Source organism: Rhinoderma darwinii, chromosome 1 (genome assembly GCF_050947455.1).
Source record: "Rhinoderma darwinii isolate aRhiDar2 chromosome 1, aRhiDar2.hap1, whole genome shotgun sequence".
NCBI lineage: Eukaryota > Metazoa > Chordata > Amphibia > Anura > Rhinodermatidae > Rhinoderma > Rhinoderma darwinii.
This window is the reverse complement of record NC_134687.1, coordinates 610131828-610159499: the sequence shown is the minus strand read 5'-3', so window position 1 is coordinate 610159499 and position 27672 is coordinate 610131828.

Below are 27672 nucleotides of genomic sequence, written 5' to 3'. Positions count from 1 at the left end.
ATTTAGAAAACTTTAATAGAACACATGGACGGAGCCTATTGAAGTAAGAAATAGATTAACATATTATCCATATGGTTTAACATGTACAGATGAAGCTGAGATGAGTTTGGCATTTAGTATCTACTTCCGCTAAACATATTGGGGACAACTTACTATTCGTTCTACGACAGCTTTCTAGTATAAAAAGTCGCAATTGCGTCAAAAGTTGCAATTTGCACACAAAAATTAGACTTTTGAGGCATGTGCTCCACCCACGACACTTTTCGAAAAAGTTGGCTTGGATAAGTAGAAGGTGCATGACCTTACGCAACCTGACAACTTTACTATCATTTAAACCAGAAACTGGCATAAATTCTAGCGCAAATTTACTCTGGCTCGTAGCTGGAGTAAATTTGACTTTCTGGCGCACGGACGGGCGCATTTTATTCCAGCGCTCTTAAGATTAAGACTGAAACCCCAGGCTTAATAAATTCGCCCCATTGTGTTATCTGAGCTTAGTGAGTTATCAAAGTGCATATAAGACACACATACACGACAAGCTCAGCTCTTCTACATCTATTCAGCTCGCTAGGCCTTGTTGCATGAAGGAAAATCTATATTTGGACCACCTGAGGGTAAACAGATATTTTTCAACCAGATAGGTTTACATGAGAAAAAAATAAATAATTCAATAGTATATAGTGTAAGCTGTAATGCTATGACTTGCCGGTATGGGTGAGACAGAGTTTTATGGCCCCTTCAGACAGCTGATTGGCTGGGGTGCGCAGAGTCAGACCCCACCGATCAGATATTGATGGGCAATCCTGAGGATAAACCCTTTAAGTTAGGGGCTACACCTAGCTCAGAAATCGCTGTTTAAAATGCCTTCAAATTCGCTCCAGCAAAAGTAGTCGCTAGCGATTGCTTTTATTAATCGCTATGTGATAAGATTTGTGAGCAATTTTAAAAATAACTACTTTTTTCTTCTATAGAAACAAAAAAAAAACATAAAAATCGCTTTGAAATCTGTTGGAAAATCTCTAGGAAAATTACTTGTTGGCTGCTTTTACACACACATGTTTTTGGTGGTGTTTTTGACAGCGTTGTTTTATTTTTATGATTTTTGTAGTGTTTTTTGGGTCATCCAAACGCAAATGTTGTAAAAACCCCCTAAAGAAACAATATTTGAATTTCTATGGAAAAACATACGGTGATAAACACAAAAAAAAGCCATATCTAGAACATGCTTAGTCGTTCCATACAACAAGAAGGCTGGGTTCACACGACCTATTTTCAGACGTAAACGAGGCGTATTATGCCTCGTTTTACGTCTGAAAATATGGCTACAATACGTCGGCAAACATCTGCCCATTCATTTGAATGGGTTTGCCGACGTATTGTGCAGACGACCTGTAATTTACGCGTCGTCGTTTGACAGCTGTCAAACGACGACGCGTAAATTGACTGCCTCGGCAAAGAAGTGCAGGACACTTCTTTGCCACGTAATTTGAGCCGTTCTTCATTGAACTCAATGAAGAGCAGCTCAAGATATACGAGCGTCACAGACGCCTCGTATATTACGAGGAGGAGCATTTACGGCTGAAACGACGCAGCTGTTTTCTTCTGAAAACAGTCTGTCATTTCAGCCGTAAATGCCTGCTATCGTGTGAACATACCCAAAATAGAGAAAAACAGTCATTAAACAGTAATGGAAAAAAGGATCTAAAATAACATAGAAGCACAAGGGGGAGACAAGACAAGGGGCCGCACAGAATGGAGGGAGGGGATCACTTGGAGTGGCTCAGTGGTGTTTTTTAAAAAAAATAGCAGCAAGGGGTTGGTTTGGTGTTTTTTCAGCCAATTAGTGGTGTTTTTCTCCTATAGACCTCTTTTGTTTTTTTTTGCCTGTTCCAAAAAACATGTAAGGTGTGTTGCATTTTTTATGGCGTTCCTTGTAGCGTTTTCCAGAATAAATGATGTGTTGGAAAGAGAAGTCATTGAATCACATGATTATTAAATAGCATGATTTGCACATAAATGGCACACTAGCGCGTTTTTACCATAGGCTTCTCTATAGGATTTCAAAAATGCAAGAAAAAACGCGTCTAAAATGTGTTAAAGTTAAAAAACACCACCAATAACGCACGTAAAATGGGCAAAAAAATGTGATGTTACATTTAGTGAAAACGTGTCAAAACACTGTGTGTGAAACTGGCCTCTAGGTTTTGATTACTCTGTAAAAAAAAAAGTCTTACTACAATAAGTCTAGGTGTAGGGCTAACCTTAATCTATACATAACAGTATGGTTTATTTAATTTAAAAAAAAAGTTAAAAAGATATAGATAAACTACTACTACTTATACTGGAACGTCAGATAAACTCTATTTTTAGACAATAAAATCTGTATGATGATCCACTTGTCTTGTTTTATATTCTATTTATATATCTTTTTTTTTTTTTTTACTTTTTTATTTGGTGGGGGGCTTAATTTAAAGATTTCCCCTGGACACCATAAGAGGACTCCTGATCAAATGGTCTATGCTATAAATCCTAATTGGGCATTGAAGGTCTTCTCATCCCAAACAAGAGCCTGATCAATTTAATTGTTAGATCACTATTCAAGAGCGTGGTGGTGGGTTTGACTATTCGAGATGACTTTTAGGTTCCACGCAATAAGATGGTGTAAGAAACTGACCATATTAATTGATGTGCATGTTTTTTGGGGGATCTGATTTAGGACGTGAAACTTAATTGTTTCAATTCCTTTATTATTTTTTTATTATTTTTGATATCTTAAAAAAAAATAAATATTAAGTAAATTTTTTATAATATATATATATATATATATATATATATATATATATATATATATATTATTTTTTTTTTTTTTTTTTTTTTCTGCTTATGTCAAGATAAGGATTTGTCTCACATAAATTTTTGAGACACATCAGCGCTGCTTACAGACTTAAACACCATTACTCAGAAAATTTGAGGCTGAAAATACAACCTCCACAAAGGTTCTTAAAGGTCTTCTACTGATGCAAAGAAGACACATTTACTCTCCCTGGTGGTACAGAAAATGTTTTACTGCATCTAGAAGACTGAAACACTTCGGCTCATGGAAGCTGATCATCTGAAAATAAATCTTAGCAGGACCATTAATAAATAGCAGTCACTATTAAAGGCATGCAAAACCCGGTGACCCTTTAGCAAAAAGAAAAAAAAAGTAAAGGAAATGTGCATTTTATATTGTGAGTCGGGCTTAAAAGACGTGTCCAGGAATGAGCAATTTAATCCCTTTTTTAAAGGAAAAAAACCCCACTTTGTAATATATTATTTATATTATTATTATTATTATTATTATTATTATTATTATTATTATTATTATTATTATTATAGTGACAGAAAAATGATTTTAAATAGTAATAAAATATTTTTTATTATCCATTATTTCAGTATACTATTCTAACTGGATTATATCCATAATAATAATAATAATAATAATATAAATAATAGACATAATAGTAGTAGTAATAATGAAATATATATAATATTATTAGTAATTAATATAAATAATACAATATAAATAAAAACAATTGCCATTGTTATGTAATACTTCTAACAATACTTAATGAAGTCATTTAATTTATTCTATAGTACTGGACAGATATTATTTACTTTTAAAGTCTGTATTATATTTTTCATTTTATATTGTTTCAAATATTATATTTATGGGTTTTGTTTATATTCCCCCGCACACCACCCTAAAAGTAACATTTTATATGCATAGAAATACCAATATACTGAACACATGATTATTTTTTTGGGGTTATTTTAATCCCCATGAATTTTCTAATTAATTTTGTAGTAAAAATATATTTAGTCAAATTTATTTTAGTGATCACAAAGTAACACAAGAAATACTGGTATTCTAGATATTCTAGTTCTATCTTTTTTCTTTATGTAAAATACTGAAACAAATTAATTTAAAAAAAGTAGTCATTTTATACGATATCTACAACTGTACAATATTAAAAATAATGATGATGTCATTTTATCAAAATTATATTGATATAACAATAAATATAAAAAAAATACAAAGTAGCACGATAGTTTCATTGACTCCAATTATATCGTTTCCAATGTAACTTAAAAAACGTATTATTTTTTTAAAGTAGATTTTTTTTTTTCTTTACTACCATCTGTTTAGTAATGTAGATTATACACTTTATTAGAACAGAAAGGGCTAAAATGCTTCTTGTCATTTTCTTAAAATCATATTGAAATAATAATAAATATAAAAAAATACAAAGTAGCATGATCGTTTCATTGACTCCAATTGTATGGTTTCCAATGTAAATTACATTTTTATTTTATTTTTTAATATCGATTTTTATTTTTTTATTTTTTTATTTTTTATTTTTTTATTATTTTTTTTTACTACCATCTGTTTGAGTTTAGTCAAATAGATTATACACTTTATTAGTGACAGAAAGGGTTTAAACACTTCTTGTAATAGTTAAAACTCCCGAATAATTTATGTCATTTTTATGTATCTTTTACTATGAAATAAAAAAAATAAATGAATGTGTGCCAGCAGCTTCTTTTTAGTCTTTCTTTCTTAATTTATAATTGTGTTTGTATTGCGTGTTCACGCTGTTCTGAAGTCAAAATGAAAGGTGACTAACATGTCCAGAACATCTCTAGGCAGATGAGGTGACCCCGCACTATTGTGAATGGAGTTTCCGAGAAAATAATGCGGGGATATCAGAGGCCTAACATCTGTTAGTAGGGGGAGGGAAACGCCTTCTGTTTCTTTTCTGCTTTTTCCCTTTCACTTCACATCTCATCATGTCAGCAGGCTGAATCACTCTCGTAGTACTGAACAGTGATGGGGTTCTGCATTCTCATATATTTCTATCAACTATAGCATTAGCATTGCATACATCTGCATTAAAACTGCAGCGCTCTCTTGTAGAGCAATATAAACCTGGCTCCATTACAATGAAGGGTTACCCAGGGTTGAAGAATTGAAAGGTCTCTCTGTTTGGAAAGGAGGGGCAGATATTTTGTACTGTACAATAATGCTGATTATGCATTTTTCTTGCATTCATAATCTTTAAAGGCATTCTAAGGCAATAAAACAACCACATTTTTATATTGTGTATTTTATTCTAGATACAGCCCTGTGTATCCCAGATTGAACCTTCACCGTAGCCCGGCACTGGACTGCTTCCCCTGCGTGCCATGACAGCGTTAATAGCAGCTACCAGCAGTTGCCACTAGGGTAGCTCAGTTCATTCAGATGTATACCGCTCCCATTGAGTTATTTACTCTCTGTATATATCCGTATGCAGTTAGCTCCCCCTAGTGTTGGCTGCAGACAGACAGAATTATATACTTTATCAAGTCAAAAATGCAGAGCTCCTCTACACAGATGTAGTATGAAATGAAAGAGAACCTTTCACCTGCGCATACATGTGCAGCATGTAATAATAATAATAATCTTTATTTATATAGCGCCAACATATTACGCAGCACTTTACAATCTAGAGGGAACATAAACCGACAATATCAGACATTACATAGTGACAAAGCTAATTTACAATTCAGACTGGAGGATTGAGGACCCTGCTCGCAAGAGCTTACAATCTATGAGGCAGGGCTTCACAAACACTGTCTCACTTGAAATAATTTTTCTAACTTCCTCCGTTATTTACATATCGGTGCCGATATATTTGGCGCTCAATATGTAAATAAGCCCCTGAACTGTTAATGGGGCGTTTCTATCTAACTAAATGCCATGGGGGCGGGATCTCTTCGCTCTGACACGGTCCAATCAGCTACAGACAGTGTCAGGGTGGCTTGCACTGTGTTCCCTCCCGCGAGAACACACACATGCTGGTGGTTCTGCAGACAGCGCTCCCTCCGGGTGGGAACACAGCGCAAGCCGCCCTGGCCCGCTTGCCATTTAGTTAGATAGAAACGCCCCATTGACAGTTCAGGGACTTATTTAAATATCGAGCGCCAAATATAACGGCATATAAATGTAAAAAGGGTACACACTGGTGAAGAAAAAGGCACAGCTAGAATCTGAACCAATTGTAGGTGATATAAATCCTATAAGAAAAATGTATATGAAAGGGGTTTTCTCACATTGACGACCCTTGCCCGTATGTACTATTATTATATCGGATACTAGAACAGACGTCCCCCGCTTAGGACCCCCCATGCATTACATGGTGGGCTATTCATGTATGGCTGGACTCCGCTTTTACCAGTGAAAAGATCTGATTACCTGGTTTAGAGAAGCTGGACTGACAGCAGGGCTTTAGGATGACTTTTTATTTTTTAAATGGGTTGTCTTCATTAGACAGCCCCTTTAATTTGACCATTGACAACTGAATATCTCCCAATCACGACCCAATCATTAGATCGGGCATAAGATTGTGCCATGTGTGGCCAGCATGACAGTCAGCATCTGTCCGCTGCAATGAAGTGATAACTCCCTATATTGCGTTTACAATGTCCGGGAAGGTAATAATAGGTTTGACTGACATTATCTTGGAAGCCCCGGCAGTGAATCTCACAAGGCAATCGACAAATGCAGAAGTATAATTAATCACAGTGATATGAAATCAGCGGTGGAATCTTAATGATTGTTGATTGTCACATTAAATAATCGTTTGCGGATGATTGAAAACCAATGTGATTTATGATTGTGAGGATTGGGAGCGGGTGAGACAAAGATGACATGCAATAAAACTGCATCCTGAAAAAGCAAGCAAATAGCAAATGTTGTACCTCAGCCGGATCAGAGGAGCAGCATTTGCATTCTACCAGAAGGTAGACAACCAGTAGATCAGGATCTACTGGTGGATCGCTGACAGATCCTAAATAGATCACTGATGCCTTCGTGCAAAAATAAGGGTGTTTTAGTCTACAGTCCTGAAATATTGGACTAATGCAGCAGAAATTGTTACCATAATCCACTGGGCGGCCTTTGTCTTTGCTTCTGTTAGACCTTATTCACACAGTGCAGTGTAGGTGGTTTTTTATGCAGTTTTTGCAGCTGCAAGCAAGAGGATAGTATATACTTTGTAATAAAATTTTATTAAAAATGATTTTTACTTTTTGAGATTCAGCTGCTTTGTATCCTGTATATAGAGCAGCTGTATCTAGCGCTGAACTCTGAATTCGTCAGGTTATGTCATTTTAAGATGTGGCTTATTTTGGACTTCAGGACGCAGTGATTTTTTGTTTTTTTTCATCTCCGCATTCTAAAAAAACATAACTTCTTTATTTTTCCATTGAAGTAGCCGCATGAGGGCTTGTTTCTTCCTAACGTTTTTGTATTTTATAATTTGCATAAATGTTTTTTAGGTGGTTAGATAAATAACAGCAATTCCACCATTATTTTTAAAATTTCGTTTTTACGGCGTTTACCATGCAGTATAAATAATATGTTACCTTTATTCTACGGGTCAGTACGATTATGGCGATACCAAATTTATATATTTTTTTCATGTTTTTCACAATAAAAGGCCTTTTTTAAAAAAAAAAAAAAAAAACATTCGTTTTGGTGTCATCATATTTTGAGAGTCACAACTTTTAAATGTTCTCATTAACGGAGCTTTATGAGGGCTACAGCATCAAAGGGGTAACAGCTGGAATTGGAGGTATCCCCGATCCCAGCCTTTAGAGCGAGTTGTCAGCTGTGCACTACTGAGCCCACGCTATGACCATGACGTACATTTACATCATATAGCGGTAGCTATACAGTTCCCATGACGTAAATGTAAATCGTGGGTTGGGAAGGGGTAAAAAAAGGCCTGGAAATATTTCCAAATGATGAAACCCTCATATATGTAGCGGGTCACTTGCTTCAGTATGAAAAAAAAAATTTTTTTTATTACGATAGATCTTAACAACCTTCTGTGTTACTATAATAGTTCCTTACCTCACCCAGGTTGCCGGCCCCTGTTTGGGTTGTTGCAGTCGCAGCGGTTTCAATTATGTGGGGTTTTTTTCTATAGATTTATTAACATGATAAGGGCTTGTTTAGATGAACGTGTAATACGTCCGTACAACGCGCGTGATTTTAACGCGCCTCGCACGGACCTATGTTAGTCTATGGGGCCGTGCAGACTGTCCGTGATTTTCACTCAGCGTATGTCCGCTGCGTGAAACGCACGACATGTCCTATATTTGAAGTCAATGGGTGCGTGAAAATCTGAAGCACTTCCGTGTGAGGCCCGTGATTCGCGCAAGAGCAGTAAAAAGTATGAATGAAAACAGAAAAGCACCACGTGCTTTTCTGTTTACAAACATACAAACAGAGTGTAATAATGATGGCGGCTGCGCAAAAAACACGCAGCCGCGCATCATCTGGTGATGACACATGGAGCTGTTAAGTGCCTTTTGCGCGCACAAAACACAGACTTAATCATTTTTTATTGGAAAAAGTTTTTCTTGCCTTTTTTTTCTCTTTTTATTGTTTCTTTTTATTGTCTATATTCCTACCTTATACTCATACCATAGAGCTAGGGCATGCAATTGCTATGAGTAGAAAGGGGCACAGCATTGAAGGATTTTCTCTGCCGACATAATACTGTCATAGTGGCTACCTGCAGCCATCACTAGGGCAAACTCACTGTATACAGATGTATACAAGTCCAATTAAAGGGCACGGGACCGGATAATTCATCAGTATATTCGGAGGGGGTCCGACACCCTGACTATGCACCGATCAGCTGCTCCGGCTGCCCCCGGGCACCATATGTTATGCACTGTATGCAGTGTTCAGATGGCTCCTTACACTATGCACTGCATAGTGGCCGTGCTGCATAACTGCAACTCTGCTCCTACTTGCTTGAATAGAATCAGAGCTGCAGTACTGCAGCACGGCCGCTGTACTGTGACTGGAGCCATCTGCTTCCAGCACGGTTATCTTCTGCCCAGAAGAAGCCGGAGCAGCTGATCTGTGTGGTGCGAGTGTTGGACCCCCACCCAGGGGCGTAACTAGGAAAGACTGGGCCCCATAGCAAACTTTTGACTGGGGCCCCCCTCCCCTGGGTGTCACCCAACCCCCCCTTGTAGATAGTGCCTTTTTTACAGCCCCCCTGTAGATAACACCATACAGTCCCCCCTGTAGATAACGCCATACAGCCCTCTCTGTAGATAACATCATACAGCCCCCTCTGTAGATAACATCATACAGCCCCCTCTGTAGATAACGCCATACAGCCCCCTCTGTAGATAACGCCATACAGCCCCCTCTGTAGATAACGCCATACAGCCCCCTCTGTAGATAACGCCATGCAGCCCCGCTGTAGATAACGCCATACAGCCCCCCTGTAGATAACGCAATACAGCCCACCTTGTAGATAACGCGATACAGCCCCCCTGTAGCTAGCGCCATACAGCCCCCCCTGTAGGTAACGCTATACAGCCCCCCTGTAGATAGCGCCATACAGCCCCCCTGTAGGTAACGCCATACAGCCCCCCCTGTAGGTAACGCCATACAGCCCCCCCTGTAGGTAACTCCATTCAGCCCCCCTGTAGGTAACGCTATACAGCCCCCCTGTAGGTAACGCCATACAGCCCCCTGTAGGTAACGCTATACAGCCCCCCCTGTAGGTAACACCATACAGCCCCCCCGTAGGTAACACCATACAGCCCCCCCTATAGGTAACGCCATACAGCCCCCCCTGTAGGTAACGCTATACAGCCCTCTGTAGGTAACGCTATACAGCCCCCCTGTAGGTAACACCATACAGCCCCCCCTGTAGGTAGCTCCATACAGCCCCACCTGTAGGTAACTAGGAAGGTAGAAAAAAAGGGGGACCAATGTGAGGCGCTGCTTAGTAACAATTGGGGTGTTTATTGAAGGTAGGCTACGCGTTTCGACGCAGGAATTGCGTCTTCATCAGGCCATGAACATACACAAAATAACATCTTATATATATACAAGTCAGTAATCAAAAAACGAACAATCACAAGGGAGAAACGGGGAGGGGTCACAAGGAGATGCTAAGGGAAATCAGATAAAATCCAGCTAAACTAACAATCATGCTTGATTAGTAACAACGTTTGATTATTAGAATGTGTCACAATTTGATCAAAGAACGATAAAATTAATGAATTAAACATATAGATCAGTAGTAACAAAACATGGTAATGTTCGCCCAATTGAATAGTATGTAAAATATTTGACAAATAGGACCGTATTTAAAAAACAACATCGCCATGTTATCTGCGGCCAACTTATGCTGATTTAAAAATGTAAGATAATAAAAAGGGGGGAAATATTGATATCAATGTATCCAATATTTGTTGTTTAAATAAGGGGGGAGGCAAAAGAACTCCAATAGATGATCAGATAGAAAAACGGCAAATGGGACGAGCGGTATGGTAAATTACTATATAATTCTAAAAAAGAACCGAATGATACTCGGTCAATTAAAAGCGAAAATAGTTTTTCATAATTAAATCTAATAACTCTAAATAAAAATTATGATAAAAAAAACATAAATGGATTCATAAGAGACCAAAATGCTAATCTGCACAGGAAAGGACAAGACGGTAGCGTCTTGGTAGTCATAACAACAGCACTAGTTATTATGAAAAAACATCGGTGTACGTGGGATATGTTAGATAGATAGGACGATTTGTATTATATTCAAAATAAAGAAGTTACCAATAAGCCTACCTAATACCATGTGTTAGAAGAATATTCACAAATTAATTTTTTACAAATTTATTTTTTGCGACGGACAACCAAGCACTTGCGACCAAGATAAACTATTATACAGTCTATATTAGATGGGATATCGGACATATAAAGGCATATACCTAAAACTCTAACCAACGTCTAAAGAAACGGAATGCTAAAAGTACTCGGTCAAATAAAACGGAGGATGACATCTATGATGATTGGATGTCATAGCTATAAATGAATTGAATTAAATTAATATCAATATTACCAATATAACGATTTATATAAAATATATTACGGAAAATATGGATTGCATAACCGTAATACATAAAAACACATACACAATTGTATCGCCGGTGGTATGATTGCGAAAATAGCTAGATATGAACCTGATGTCAGAATAAAAAAAAAAAAAAATTTTTTTTTTTTGTTGTTTTGCAATTGCCCATAAGGTATGATAAATCTATATAGGATAAGTGACTTTTTTATATATATGTCTAAAAGGGCAACCAATATTGTATGTGTATAACGGGGGACAGAAAGAATAGAATTAGGGTCTAATCTAAAGAAGACTCACTAATATCATTCAAGCCTTCAGGGTGAAGTGTACACAATTTGTAAATCCAATAGTTCTCACGTTGTTTCAAACATAAAAATCTATTAGTGTAGTCTGCAGGTATCTGCTCAATGGGGGTAATGCTTATACAGTCAAAATTGGAATTATGCCTATATAAGCAATGTCGGGATACACTATGTTTAGAAAAACCTCAGCTGACATTTGATCTGTGGTTATTAATCCTTTTTCGTAGGGTTTGGGTAGTACGTCCTATATATTGTAGTTTACAGGTACATTGTAGCAGATAAATTACATATTCACTGCCACAATTTAAAAAACTTTTAATGGCAAAGGACTCTGAAGTAACTATAGACGTGAAATAGGTGACCTTATGTGTAATATTGGAACAACACATACACCTAAGCAATCCGCAACGAAACGAGCCTAATAATGGTGGTTGTAGCCTTGAGATACATGGAAGACCTTGTTTATGCAATTTACTTGGGGCCAATAGATTTTTGAGAGTTTTGGACCTTCTAAAAGTGACCTTAGGTAAAGGGGGAAGTAACCCCTTAAGAACCGGATCGTTGCAGAGGATATGCCAGTGCTTACACAGAATTGACTTAATCGATTTGCTCCCAGCATTAAAAGTCGTAATGAAATTATATTTATAATCAAAGTGATCAACTTTTTTATCCGCAACTCTTACATATTCTGCTTGAGTCATTTTTGTTGCTCTGGATTGCGCTCCTTCAATGAGACTAATCGGAAAATGCTTCTCTCTAAATCTTTTCCGTAAGATCAAACATTCATTTTTAAAATCAACCGGATTGGAGCAATTTCTCCTAATTCTCCGAAATTGTCCAAACGGGACATTCCGGAGCCACGGGGGATAGTGGGCACTTGTAAAATCCAGATAGCTATTTACATCCACTGTTTTGAAATGTGTTCTGGTTGTGAACGTGTCACCATTTCTACTAATAGTTAGATCTAGAAAATCAATGTGATCTTCCGAATATGTGTGCGTAAAATTTAGACCATAGGAATTTATATTTAAAAATTCCATGAAGGAAATGGCAAAGGCCTCATCACCACTCCATACAAAAAACAAATCGTCTATAAAACGTTTGTAAAATAGTATATTCTTGCGAAATGGATGTTCGCACCAAATGTGATTATTTTCAAATGTGCCCATATAGAGGTTTGCATAAGATGGGGCAAACCTGGAACCCATTGCGCATCCCTTAATTTGACGATAATATTTATTTTCAAACTTAAAAGTATTGTGTTGTAAAATAAAATCAATACATTGTGTTAAAAAGTGATTTTGTTCAGTGGGTATGCGAACCTCCATAGACAAAAAGTGAGAAATGGCTTCAATACCTGAAGTGTGTGGAATATTGGAATATAATGCCGACACGTCCGCTGTGAGAAAACTCACTTTGCTAAAATTATAACTGTCATTGAAAACCTTAAGATCCCTGATGAGCTGTGAAGAATCCTTCAGGAAGGAGGGTAGCTCTAGGACGAAGGGCTGAAGGTGTAAATCTAAATAATGTGACAGGTTACTCGTAAGAGAACCTATGCCTGAAATGATAGGCCGACCAGGTGGGGAGGAAACGGATTTATGAATTTTCGGTAAATGATATAAAAATGGTGTGTTTGGAAATGAAACCGATAAAAATAATTTTTCTTTTTTGGATAACAGACCCTTAGTGAATGCTGACCCAATCAAAAGATTATATTCAATGAGATCAGATGGTATGGTATTTGTCGACAATTTTTCATAGAACGTAACGTCAGATAAAATTCTATAAGCCTCTTTAATGTATTCTGAACGATCCTGGATGACAATACCCCCTCCCTTGTCGGCTGAGCGTATCACAATTGAGTGGTTGTTTTGGAGGGATTTCAATGCCCTTCTTTCACAAGAAGAAAGATTATCAATTTTCATATTGGGTTTTTCCAAAGATTTAAATTCATTACCAACTAAAGTGGAAAATGTATCCAAATAAGGACCTCTATGATGTAGAGGATAGAATGATGATTTGGACTGTACCTCCACCTGGACAGGTGGTGGTGCACCTGTAGGGGAGCTGTCGCCAGGGGGAACTGACACAGGGGGAACTGTAGGTAACGCTATACAGCCCCCCCTGTAGGTAACGCCATGCAGCCCCAACCCCCCCAAAAAATCTGACCTATAGTGTGTCCTACAAAAGACATGTATCCCCTATCCACAGGATAGGGGATACATGTATGATCGCTGGCACTGATAAGGAGAACGGTCCCCCGAAGTTCTCCATGACTAACCTCTGACTTCCGGCGTCTGCGCAGCTCAATAAAAAAGAAAGGAGAGCTGGTCACGCTTGCGCACAAGTGCGACCGGCGCTCCATTCATTTCTACGGAGCTGCCGACACAGACCCCGGAAGTCCAAGGTTTGTGATGGAGAACATTGGGGGACTTTCGGTCCCCCGTTCTCCCTATCGCTACCAGCGATCACACATGTATCCCCTATCCTGTGGATAGGGGATACATGTCTTATGTAGGAACAGCCCGTTTAATGGCAGAGCGGCGAGATACCTGCCTGCTCTGCCGTAGTGTTCAGTGGCGTCGTACTGTAGCAGCCATAGCGGCAGCTAGCGGAGCCTCCGGCCATGGTGGGGGCCCGTGCCAGCGGGCGACACGGGCCCCCTCATGCCGCAGGCCCCGTAGCATTCGCTACGGCTGCTATAGCGGTAGTTACGCCACTGCCCCCACCGATCATATACTTATGACCTATCCTATTTATATGTCAACAGCATGTGCCCGGACAACCCCTTTAAGTTTAAAACTAGTTGTATAAATCCATATGCAGTTAGCACCCCTAGTGGTGGTGCAGGCAGCAAGAATTATATAATTTATTAAGACAGAAAAACAGAGCTTCCCTATGTGTTATATACAGATATAGTATAAAATGAATCAGTGCAGAATTTTGAACTTACAAAGGCAAAGAACATTTGGTGGAGCTCTCAGCGGGAAGTTTTTTGAAAACATTTTTTGGGGGGGCTGTGTGGTATTATTCAGTGGGGGATTGCTGTGTAGCACTATATACAAGGGGGGCTGTGTGGCACTATATACATGGGAGGGAGCTGTGTGGCACTATATACAAGGTAATGTGTGGCACTATATAAAAGGGGCCTCTTTGTGGCACTATTTACAAGAGGGGCTGTGTGGCACTATCAACTAAGGGGGGCTGTGTGGCACTGTGTACTAGGGGGCTGTGTGTGGCACTATATACAAGGGGGCTGTGTGGCTCTATATACAAGAGTGGCTGTGTGGCACTATCTACTAAGAGGGGCTGTGTGGCACTGTCTACTAGGGGACTGCGTGCTGCACTATATACAAGGGCGGCTGTGTGGCACTATCTACTAAGGGGGGCTGTGTGGCTCTTTCTACTAGGGGGCTGTGTGACACTATATACAAGGGGCGAGGACTCTGGTGCTATCTACAGGGGGGTTGTGTGTGGCGCTATCTACAGGGTGTGTGTGTGTGTGTGTGTGTGTGTGTGTGTGTGTGTGTGTGTGTGGTGCTATCTACAGAGGGGGCATTACTGCGGTTGGTGCACATAGGGGGCATGGTTACTGATGGGGCACTTTAATTATGACGAGCACTGAGGGATCATTATTACCATCTAGGGAACTGTGGATTATGAGGTTGTTTACAGGATGCGGTATAGGTGGGGAGGACGCTGGAAAAGCGAGAAACCAACATGTCTGTGTGTCAAATTCTGCAGAGACGAGTCGCGGCTGGAATAAGTCGTCACAGGAGTCTGGGCCAGATGGAGAAAATAAGGGAAAGTGAACGACTAGAATCTGAGAAAACCACCAGTGAGTCACTAGATATAAATGTGCTGTCATCACTTATATCGTCTGCAGAGCACCTGTGTATAACTGGAATCTTACACTATATGGTCACTATATGCTGGTAATACAGTTTTTTGTATATTGGTTTTTATTCAGTAACAGTATGGAGGTATTATTCAGTCACTATGTGGTTATGGTGGCTGTATTATTCAGTAACAGTATGGAGGTATTATTCAGTCACTATGTGGTTATGGTGTGGCGGTATTATTCAGTAATAGTATGGGCGTATTATTCAGTCACTGTGGTTATGATGTGGAGGTATTATTCAGTAACAGTATGGGGGTATTATTCAGTCACCATGGTTATGGTGTGGAGGCATTATTCAATAACTGTATGTTGGTATTATTCAATCACTATCTGGTTATGGTGTGGTGGTATTATTTGGACCTTATATTGTGTTGTTATTATTGGTAATATTGGTCTTATAATAGTGAGTTTTGTTCAGTAATAGTATGCAGGTAATATTTCATCTGGTATAGTGGTATGATTTAATAACTGTATATGTATATAGATAATTCTTTAGGTGTGAGGGGGGCCATATGCTTTTGGTCTTGCAGCACTCCTGGTTGCGCTAGAAATCAGAGATGCAGTTCTCTACACACCGCCTTCTAAATTGACTGCATTATTGATACAATAAGGGCCTGTTCACATCAGCGTTTGGTTTCCGTTTGTCACTTTGGGTGCGTGGACCCACTTGGCCGTACCGCCTTAATGTTATGGCAGCTGGTCAACAGGACACAGGTCAAAGTCTATAGTTCAATAGGTATACCTGTGGCAACTGCAGACAGCAGCAAGACAGGCTCGGATGAAACTTTGGCAGCAGGCAGACACCAGGCGTGGTGTAACAGGACAGGCATAGTACTTAGCGCAGCATGGCTCCAAATCTATATGGCACTTGGTTCTGCATAGCACGGGAAACAGGATACAGGAACGGGAACACTGGGAACTAGGAAACACTAAGGGACCATTTGTAGAGACAAACATAGGTAAACGAAAACAACGCTCAGGTAATGCAGGAAGGGGCTGGGCCCCTCTTATAGTCCAGGGTGCTCATGGGCTAATTAGGTCTTTAATTCAGGTGCGCGCGCTGGCCCTTTAAGAGCGGGCACGAGTGCTCACACCCTGCGGGACACAGCAGAGTGAAGCGGAAGTGAGCGATGGTGTCTCCTGAGGAGGAGATGGGGACCAGCGCTCACTGATCCATGGCCTTCAGGAGGTAAGTAAACCTGGCGGCCCGTGGCCATGGGCATTACAACGTTGATAGGTTCCCTCAGACCTTTCCATCAGAGAAACCCATCAACGGAAAGGCAAACAGAAACCATAGCTTTTATTTGCATTACCTGTTAAGGATCTGCCAGGCACAGCTTCTGTATCCACGCCCATAGGTAATCAGTCTGCACCTGCTTCTATGTCTGTGAGACTGACTCCATCTTCCACCACTCAGGATGGCAGGCTTAGGAGTGGGAGAGCCTATCACAGCCTGGCCAGACAGAGCTAGCTCCCGCCCTCTGTCTATTTATACCTGCCTTTCCTGTTCCTCCTTGCTTGTGATTCTTCTCTGTTGGTTTCCTGGCCCTGCTGCAGCTTCTTGAACTACTTGTCCCTGCTTTGTATTGACCCTGGCTTACTGACTACTCTTCTGCTCTGCGTTTGGTACCTCGTACACTCCTGGTTTGACTCGGCTTGTTCACTACTCTCCTGCTCTGCGTTTGGCACCTCGTACTCCCCTGGTTTGACTCGGCTCGTTTACTACTCTTGTTGCTCAGGGTGTTGCCGTGGGCAACTGCCCCGTTTTCCTTTGTTCTGAGTTTCCTTGTCTGGTTGTCTGTCGTGCACTTACTGAGTGTAGGGACCGTCACCCAGTTGTACCCCGTCGCCTAGGGCGGGTCGTTGCAAGTAGGCAGGGACTGAGTGGCGGGTAGATTAGGGCTCACTTGTCTGTTTCCCTATCCCTGTCATTACATTACCATTGATTTCAATGGTAATGCTTCCGTTGCAAATGGTTTTCGTTTGTCTCTGTTCCGTAAGGTTTCTGTTTTTTTGACGGAATCAAAAGCGCAGTCGACGTTTTTCATTATTGAAGATTTTTTTTATATTCATTGTGCATGGAGAGCATCTTCATTGGATTCAACTCAGGACTTTCACTAAGTTAATCCAGAAATAGCATTGTTTATCCTCAACCATTTAGATGTATACTTGGTATCATTGTCTTGCTGTATTTCCCATCTACTTCCTAGATTAAAACACAGTCTCCTTGAGAATGTTCTGCTTCCATCAATAATGGCAAAGTGTCCAGGTCCTGAAGCAGCAAAGCATCTCCACACCACCACCACTATCACCACCACCATCACTATCACCACCACTATCACCACCACCACCACATCACTATCACCACCACCACTATCACCACCACCACCATCACTATAACCACCACTATCCCCAACCCCACCATCACTATCACCACCACTATTACCACCACTATCCCCACCACCACCATCACTGTCACCACCATCACCACATCAATATCACCACCACTATCACCACCACTATCCCCATCATCACCATCACTATCACCACCACTATCACTACCACCACCAACATCACTATTACCACCATAATCCCCACCACCGTCACTATCACCACCACTATCACCACCACCACAACATCACTATCACCACCACCACTATCACCACCACCATCACTATCACTATAAACACCACTATCCCCACAATCACTATCACCACCACTATCACCACCACTATCCCCACCACCACCATCACTGTCGTCACCACCACCACAACCACATCAATATCGCCACCACTATCACCACCACTATCCCCATCACCACCATCACTATCACCAACACTATCCCCACCACCACCACCACCATCACTATTACCACCACTATCCCCACCACCACCATCACTGTCACTGCCACCACCACATCAATATCACCACCACTATCACCACCACTATCCCCATCACCGCCATCACTATCACCACCACTATTACCACCACTATCCCCACCACCACCGTCACTATCACCACCACCACTATCACCACCACTATCACCACCCCCACCGTCACTATCACCACCACCAATATCACCACCAACATGTCTGACTGTTCTTTAAGAATCTCACTCTTCATACTGAGTCTGGTTCTTAGGTTAGGTGCAGTATGTGAAACAGAAGGGTGACTATATAACACTGATACTATATACAACTACAAAATACTCGACATATACAATATGACAATAAAAACACATCATAACTAATCATTTCTGCAGTTCAAATTAAAGGGGTTTACAAAGAAATAACATTAATGACCTATCCCTACTATAGCGCTTCAATGTGACCGCTGCAGCAAATCACAGGCTGTAGCAGCGGTCACCTGGGATGAAACATCATTGCCTGGATGATGTCAGTGGGCCGCTTCATCCCATGTGATCGCCGCTGCAGCCAATCACAGTCTGCAGCGTTCTCCTGGGATGAAACGTCATCCCAGGAGGCCGGCCTGCTAGCAGGCTAGTTAATGCAGCAGTTTACCGCAGAGGACATTCCGGGCGAAAAACTGCACCACAGTTTGGTGCGCTTTTTCGCCCGGAATTCCCTGCGGCACACAGGGAGGATATGCTCCGTGCTTTTACGCAGCCTATCCTCCCCGTGTGAACCCGGCCTTAGGGTAAGGCTACACGGTGCGCCGTTGACGTGGTTTTGTTGCGTTTGAATACCGCATGCGGTCAACTGCATGCATTTTTTGTCTCTGTAATCCTGCAGTTCTGTTACGTTTTTAAAGGAAATAATTGATGGACATAGTTTTCACCCGTGTTGAAGTTTGTTAGGTGCTTCCTGTATATAGATCATTATAATACATTGCAGAACTGTTCGCAAAAACACAAGCAGTTCAGTAGCAACATTGGTCATTAACTGGGTGCGGTCGGACATTATGAAGATGCGGTCAACCGCACAAAAAACACATTGTAATATAATAGCAGCAGTCTGTCCATAACCAAAATGTCACCATTGACTTCTATTGAGAAATTACTTGCTGCGCAACATAAATGCACCGTGTGGCCTTACCCTTAGACTAAGGCCTTATTTACACGAGCGTAGTTCACATCCGTGATACGCGCGTGAAAATCACGCATGTCGCACGGACCGATGCTAGTCAATGGGGCCGTTCAGACATTCCGTGTTTTTCACGCAGCGTGTGTCCGCTGAGTGAAACTCACAGCATGTCCTATACTTTAGCGTTTTTCGCGCATCACGCACTCATTGAAGTCAATGGGTGCGTGAAAACCGCGCACGGCACACGGACGCACTTCCGTGTGCCGCGCCTGATTCGCGCTACAGTTGTTGACGCAATGAAGGGAATAATAAAACCACCTCCTTCATTTCTGTTTATAAACATCAAAACCACGTGTCACAACGATGCCATACACGCAAAAAACACGCAGCCACGCACCAAACACTGATGCCACACGGAACTGCATTGCGCAAAAAACGTAGCATTTTTTGCGCGTGCAAAGCGCACACGCTCTTGTGAATTTCACCTAAGGGCTACACCTAGCTTCTGAGGTACTACTAATTGATATCTTCTGAGTGACAGCTGCAGTCCACAAGATTGCATGCACCTCAATGTATTTTGTACTGCAACTGTAGCTTAACCCCTTCCCGACATTTGCCGTATGGGTACGCCATGGAAAGCATTGACTTCCCGCATTTTGCCGTACCCATACGCCAAATGTTTGGCACCGGCTCAGAAGCTGAGCCGTTTCCATCATCGCCGGATCTCAGCTGTATCTTACAGCTGACATCCGACTGTAACGGCGGGGACCGAAATTAGCTTCGATCCCCGCCATTAACCCCTTAAGTGCCGCGCTCAAATGCGATCGATGCACTTAAGGTGTTTGCAGCTCATCGGAACCCCAGCAATGAAATTGCCGGGGTTCCGGTGGCTGCAATGGCAACCGGAGGCCTAATACTGGCCTCCCGGTCTGCCTAGCACGGAAACCGGTCAAGATCCGCCCGGCGACGGGGCCTGATCGGATTCCGTAGCCGCCGGCAAGATGGCGCCGGGTCAGGAGCTGATCTGGCGTCATCAGCGGTGGAAGTCAGCTGTATGTTAAAGCTGACATCCACCTGTAACGGCAGGAACCGGAGCTAGCTCCGATCCCTGCCGTTAACCCCTTCGATGCAGCAATCGAAAGCGATTGCTTCATCGTAGTGGTTACTAGCAGATCTCCAGCCCTGACAGGCAATCGGGACTGGCGACTGCTGCTATGGCAACAGAAGACACAATGGTCTCCTGCTCTGCCATTACGGAAGCCGATTAGGCCCCGCCGGGAGGCGAAGCCTAATCGACTTGCTGTCAGTGAATAACTGACAGATCTAATACATTGCACTACGTAGGTAGTGCAATGTATTTGAAAAAAATAAATCTGACAGCTAGACCTTCAAGTCCCCTAGTGGGACTTGAGAAAAAGTGTAAAAAAAAGTGTAAAAAAAAGTGAAAGAAATAAAAGTTTGAAAACAATAAAAGTTGCAAGTAATAAAATAAGATTAAAAGGGGGATTGCGTTTTATCAAGTCCTTTTATTATTGAAAAAAAATAATAAACCATACATATTTGATATCGCCGCGACCGTAACGACCTGAGGTATCAAAATATTAGATTATTTATTGCACGCGGTGAACCGCATAAAAAAAAAAACGTTAAAAATGATACCAGAGTTTCTGTTTTTTGGTCACTGACCTATAAATATTGGAATAAAAAATTATCAAAAAGTCGCACGTATTCCAAAAATGGTACCTATAAAAACTATAGCTCGTCCCGCAAAAAACAAGCCCTCATACAGCTGCGTCGACAAAAAAAATTAAAAAGTTATGGTTCTCACAACTTGATGACAGAAAAAATACATTCTTTTTACAAAAGTAATTTTATTGTGCAAAAAGTTGTAAAACATAAAAAAGTTCTATAAATTAGGAATTGCCGAAATCGTTTACGGCTTACGGTTGGTGAACGCTGTATAAAAAAACAAAACAAAACTATGCCAGAAATGCGTTTTTTTGTTTACCTGGCCTCCCAAAAAATAGGGTAAAAGGTGATCAAAAAGTCGCATGTACCCCAAAATGGTACCAATAATAACTACAGCTCGTCCCGCAAAAAAAAGCCCTCATACAACTACGTCTATGAAAAAATAAAATTAGTTATGGCTCCAATAAGTCAGGAAATAAAAAATATGCAGTTGTTTGAAGAGGCGATTTATCAAGGACCTAAAATTAGGGAACCAGGAAAGGGAGGGCCCAAACATGTCCGCTGGAAGCGAGGGTGCCCGTATTATACCAGGACAACACTTTCCCAGCAAAATTCTTTAAACTGCAAAGGTGCGGAGTGTGGACCAAAAGGGGCATAAGAAAGGACGCCATATATCAGTGCGACACCGGCCTGTGCAGAAAGGATTGCTTCACAGCGTAACACACATCTATGGATCATTTTATTGTTTTTTTACCCCATTATTATACCACCTGACTATGCCCCTTATATACTCCGCCCCGCTTTCATGTACCCCCACATTATAAAAGGAAACACCAGCAATACTCAAACAAAACTACTACCAAGCAATATCCGCTCTCCAAAAGCCAAATGGCGCTCCCTCCGCTCTGAACCCTACAGCGTGCCCAAACAGCAGTTTCCTTCCACATATATGGCATCGCCACACCCGGGAGAACCCTTTTAAACATTTTTGGGGTGTGTGTCTCCAGTGTCATAAGCTGGGCATGACATATTTGCCACTGAAATGGCATATCTAGGGAAAAATATACATTTTTATTTTGCACCATCCGCAGCACATTCATTTATGGAAAAGACCTGTGGGGTGAAATGCTCACTACACCCCTTAATAAATACATTGAGGGGTGCAGTTTCCAAATGGGGTCACTTCTCAGGGGTTTCTTTTTATTATTTCACATCAGAGCCTCTGCAATTGTGAACCAATACATTGTAAATCGCCAAATTAGGCCTCAATTTCGCATGGTACTCTCTCACTCCTGAGCCTGGTCAAATGTCCAGGCAAAAGATTAGGGTCACATGTAGCGTATTTCTAAAATCGGGAAACACCGCATAATAATTAGAGGGCTGTCTTGTTATGGTGGTACAAGCCGGGCACCACATATTGGCATATCTATGGAAAAAATCCCATTTTCACTCTGCAACATGGAGTGCACACTAATTTCTACAAAACACCTGCAGGGTTAACATGCTCACTACACCACTAGGTAAATGCATTGAGGGGTGTAGTTTCCAAAATGGGGTAACTTCTGGGGGGTTTCCACTGTTTTGGTCCTACAGGCGTCCAGAAACCAATCCAGCAAAATCTGCACTCCAAATGGCGCTCCTTCCCTTCTGAGCCCTGCCGTGTGCCCAAATAGCAGTTTCTGGGGTATTGCCGTACTCGGGAGAAATTGCTTTACAAATGTTGGGTTCTTTTTTTTCCTTTATTTGTTGAGAAAATGAAAAATTTTGCGCTAAAGCTACGTTTTATTGAAGAAAAAGGATTGTTTTTATTTTCACTGCCCAATTCTTTTTTAAATCAAACCAGTTTTTATTGATAATACAACATACATTATACATCTCATGTACATTAACTTGGTTCCAACAGTCAATACATTTTCAGTTTTGTACAACATATACAGTTATATGTATCATAACTCCCCCTTCCCTCCATCCCAACTCCCCCCCCCCCCCGCAGTACCTCCTCCTTTCCCTGACTCATATAACCATTCTCTCTCCTGCCTCCTACTGATATATCCATACTTGCCTCCTTATCATTCCACCTTAAAGTGTATTCTACCTCCCTGTAGTGGCATAATTGTGTTCCCATTTTCCCCATTGCTTATCGTATTTGTGTATTGCCCCACGTTTTAGATATATCCGATGTTCCAATGCCACCGTGTGGTTAACGTATCCCACTAGCTCAGACACCTCCGGGGGATCCGCATTCAGCCAATATTTTGCTATTAGTTTCCTAGCATGATACAAAACCTTTTTTATGGCCAGTAATTCAGCTCCATCTTCTCCCTCCTGCCCCATGCAGCCCAACACATAGATCTTAGGTTCCAACGGAAAAACTCTCCCAAATACCCTCTCTACCATGCCTCCAACCTCCTTCCAGTAATCATTCAGCTTCGGACAACTCCAGAACATATGCTTTATGTCTGCCCCCTCAAACGAACACCTGGGACACTCCTGCGTTGGTCTGAGTCCCATTTGCATTAACACCTTAGGCGTCCTATACACTCTATGTAGGAGAAAAAGTTGTGACCTCCTGTGTGCTACATTAATGGAGAGCATTTTGGGCGATTCCAGTATCTCCTCCCACTCATCATCAGATATATTCCCCACATCCTCTTCCCATTTGCATCTGATCACCCCCATCGGATCTCCAAGGAATTTGGAAAGTAATGTACCATAGATCACAGAAATAATCCCTTTAGTGTCTTTTGCTCCCAATACCTGTTCCATCACTCCCATAGTAGAGCAGCCCAAGTCCACCAATCTACCCTGGGCCTGCGCCGCATGCCGCAACTGGAGGTATTGATAAAACATCCGATGTGGGAGTCCAAACTCCTCCTGTAACTGTGAGAACAATTTGAGACTTCCCCCCTCATATACCTGGTATACATATCTGACCCCAGCTTGTTCCCACTCCTGAAAGCCGTCCAAGATATGGAATTCCCATAAGTATGGATTATCCCATAGAGGCATATAATTGGAGCACCCAGTAACGCCCAGTATTTTTTTGCATTCCCACCAGACCCTATGTATCAATAACAAAGTCGGTTTCCCTTTCGCCTCCCTCCTCAGTTTATGAGACTCCATTGCCTCTAGTATATCCTCGCCCCGACTCAAATGATGCACCAGTTTCCCACTAGAACCCCACTCTTCCCTATTCTTCTAACCTTTAAAATGTTGTGCTTGGGCTGCCAAGTAGTATATCCACGCATTTGGAATAGCTAATCCTCCCTTTTCCGTTGGTAATTGTAATTTTTCCAATTTAATCCTGGGGATCCCCCTTTTCCACACTAAGTCCCTAAACAGATTATGTATTCTCCTGAACCAGTATTTAGGCAACCACACTGGGGCATTATGCACAACATAAAGAACCTGAGGCATCAAAATCATTTTGATCAGGTTTGCTCTTCCTAGCGCTGAAAGTGGTAGCCCAAGCCATATTCTAGTCTTATCTTTTAGTTTGTCCAATAATGGTTTCACATTCAGCGCAACAAAATCCTGCACCCTCCCCGAGACCTTAATCCCCAGATATTTAAATTCTTTAACACAAGGTATAGCAATTCCCCCCACCACCAGTGGCACCTCCAATGGTTTGAGTGGCAGCAATGTCGACTTACTCCAATTAATTTGCAGCCCTGAAAATTTGCCAAACCGTTCCAATATGATCATTATCAACGGCAGTGACCGAACTATCTCTCCCAGGAATAGTAAAATATCATCCGCATATAATGCTATGCGTTCCTCCAGCTCCCCACATCGAAATCCCTCTATACCCGGATGTTGCCTTACCACATTTGCCAGAGGTTCGATCGCTAGAGCGAATAATAGCGGGGAAAGTGGACATCCCTGACGCGTCCCCCTCTCCAGTCTAAAGGAATCTGACATCCGCCCATTGGCTCTAATCCTAGCCACCGGTTCCTTATACAGCAATTTAACCCATGTTATAAAATTATTCCCAAATCCAAACCGCTCCAAAACAGCCCATAGATACCCCCACTCCACACTATCAAATGCCTTAGCCGCGTCTAAGGACAACACTGCTCTACACTGTGTATCTGCAGCCTCTGTCTGCAAATTCAAGAATAATCTTCTTAGATTAACCGCTGTAGATCTTGATGGCATAAATCCGACTGATCCGGGCCCCCTACCTTAGTCACCACTCTTGTCAGCCTATTAGCCAGAACCTTTGCCAAAATTTTTACATCTGCGGACAGCAGGGATATTGGTCTATAAGAGTCCGGCTGTGTTCGATCTTTCCCCTCTTTAGGAATGACTACTATTGCCGCTTCATACATAGTCTGTGGCAGTCGTCCCCTGGCAAAACTATCTTGGAACACCTCTAATAACTCTGGCAGAAGCTCCCCCCCATATGTTTTGTACATCTCAGTAGGTATACCATCCATGCCTGGAGCCTTTTCATTTGCCATAGAACTCACTGCTTCCTGCAATTCCTCCAAAGTAATTGGCTCTTCCAGCCACTCTCTCTCCTCCTCCCCTAAGGTAACCCACTCCATTTCCTCTAGATAGTCTGTCAATAGATCTTCCGGATAATCTACCCTCGTACGATACAGCTCGGTATAGAAGGACTTCAACACACCCAGTATGTCCCCTGTTTCTCCAACCAGTGTCCCCTCTTTGTCCTGCAATTGGTGGATGAACGCACCCTCCCGCTGAGGCCTAGCCATATTTGCCAACAATCTGCCCGTCATTTCCCCCTCCTCATAATATTTTTGCTGCAAAAACAACCTTTTATTAGCTGCCTGTTCCAGTTGATGTTCCTTTAGTAGTTTTAGGGCTACCTTCCACTGGGCCTTCGTTTCTGCTGTATTATTAGCTACATGATTCTCCTCGGATAATGTCACCCTTTCCAGCAAATGTTTTCCCACCTGTCGTGATCTATTTTTAATGGTCGTGATTTCCCGGATATACACCCCCCTGGTATTTGCCTTCACAGCGTCCCATAAGATATCTATAGGTACCGTACCTTTATTAAACTCAAAGTACTCCTGCAAGCTCGCAGTTATTATCTCCTCCCCCACTAGTCGTATCCAGAACGGATTTAGCCTCCAATGCAGTCTTAGCCCCCCTGTCTGCGGACTAGTTCGAACTTTCAATATCATTGGGGAGTGATCAGACAGTGACCTTGGCAGATATTCCACCCCTTCCACACACTCAATCCCTAACCCGTTACTAAACATCAAATCTATTCTAGACAACGATCCATAAGTAGATGACACACAAGAATATTGCGTAGTAGAGGGCCACTTTGCCCGCCAAACATCCGTGTACCCCACCTCTATCATGTACTTCCCAAACCGCGTCAGAACAGCCTCACCTACCCCCCCCCCCTTTTGGAAATTTATCACGTCTTATATCCATTACATTGTTGAAGTCTCCCATAAGTATAGTCGGGACCACCGGCCAACTAGCCAGCCTTTCCAACACTTCTCTTATTGGAACCACCGAGTATGGGGGAGGTACATACAGTACCACAATTATACATTCCCAATTAAACAACTTACAATGTACCCCTACATATCTGCCCTCTCCATCTCTAAAGGAAGCCAAACAGCAAAAAGGTACATCCCTATGAACCAGGAGACTAACCCCCCTTGAATATGTGGAATGAAATGAGTGAAAGCTGTGTCTAATCCACACCCTATGTGCCTGTTGCACAGTATCAGCGGTAAGATGCGTTTCCTGTAGTCCCATCACTCCAGCAGACTGCCCTTTCAGAAAGTCAAATATAGCTCGCCGTTTTGTTGCCTCTCCCATACCTCTCACATTCCAGGACAAAAGATTTACCCTACCCCCCATCTATCCATTTCTTTTATCTGACAGAGGCCATTACCCTTGAATCCAGTGCCAATCAGAGCGTACTGCACTTCCAACTCCCTTTCCCTCCAAAACATTCTCCTCCCTCCACCCCCCTCCCTAGCCCGCCCAACATTCCAGAAACTTACCCTCCAAAGAGGGCCCGGGCTGGTGAAGAAATCTCCACCAATGTGACTGTTCAGCTTCCCATTTACACTGCAGAAACACATCTTTTCCCACAATATAAACCTGAGAACCACAAACCTCCCGCCACCTTACTACCATAGCTATATAGCATTTTAGTGACTCCAACATATTCAATTAACCTGACATCTCTGTCTTTCCTTCAGCATTATAAACCTAGAGGCTGCAGCCCCAAATTAGAACAGTTAATAAAATGCAGAAAAAACAATGCCTTATTCCCCTGTGCGGCGCATCCTCCTTCTTTTTCCTAGTAAGCAGAGTCCCCTCTTCAACCATCCACCTGATAATCACGCAGCAGCTTCCTCTCGATTCTGACGAAGGCGATCCTCGTGACTGTCCAGCCATCTTAACGCATCTTTTGAGTTCTCAAAAAATTGTACGGATCCCAGCGCCGCAACTCGAAGTTTCGCCGGGTACAACATGGAGTATTGAACACGCAGATCCCTCAGTCGTCGTTTGATATCCAGAAATTGCATCCTTCTTTTCTGGACCTCTACAGAAAAATCCGGGTAAAATGACACTTTCACACCATTCACCCGTATATCCTGCTTTTCCCGGGCCTGGCGAAGAATTAAATCTCTGTCCTTATAATGAAGCAGCTTTACCAGCACAGGTCTTGGCGGCCGTCCAGGTGGACCCGGGCGAGTTGGTACTCTATGGGCTCTTTCCACCGCAAACAATGGTGTCAACGACTCCTTGCCAAA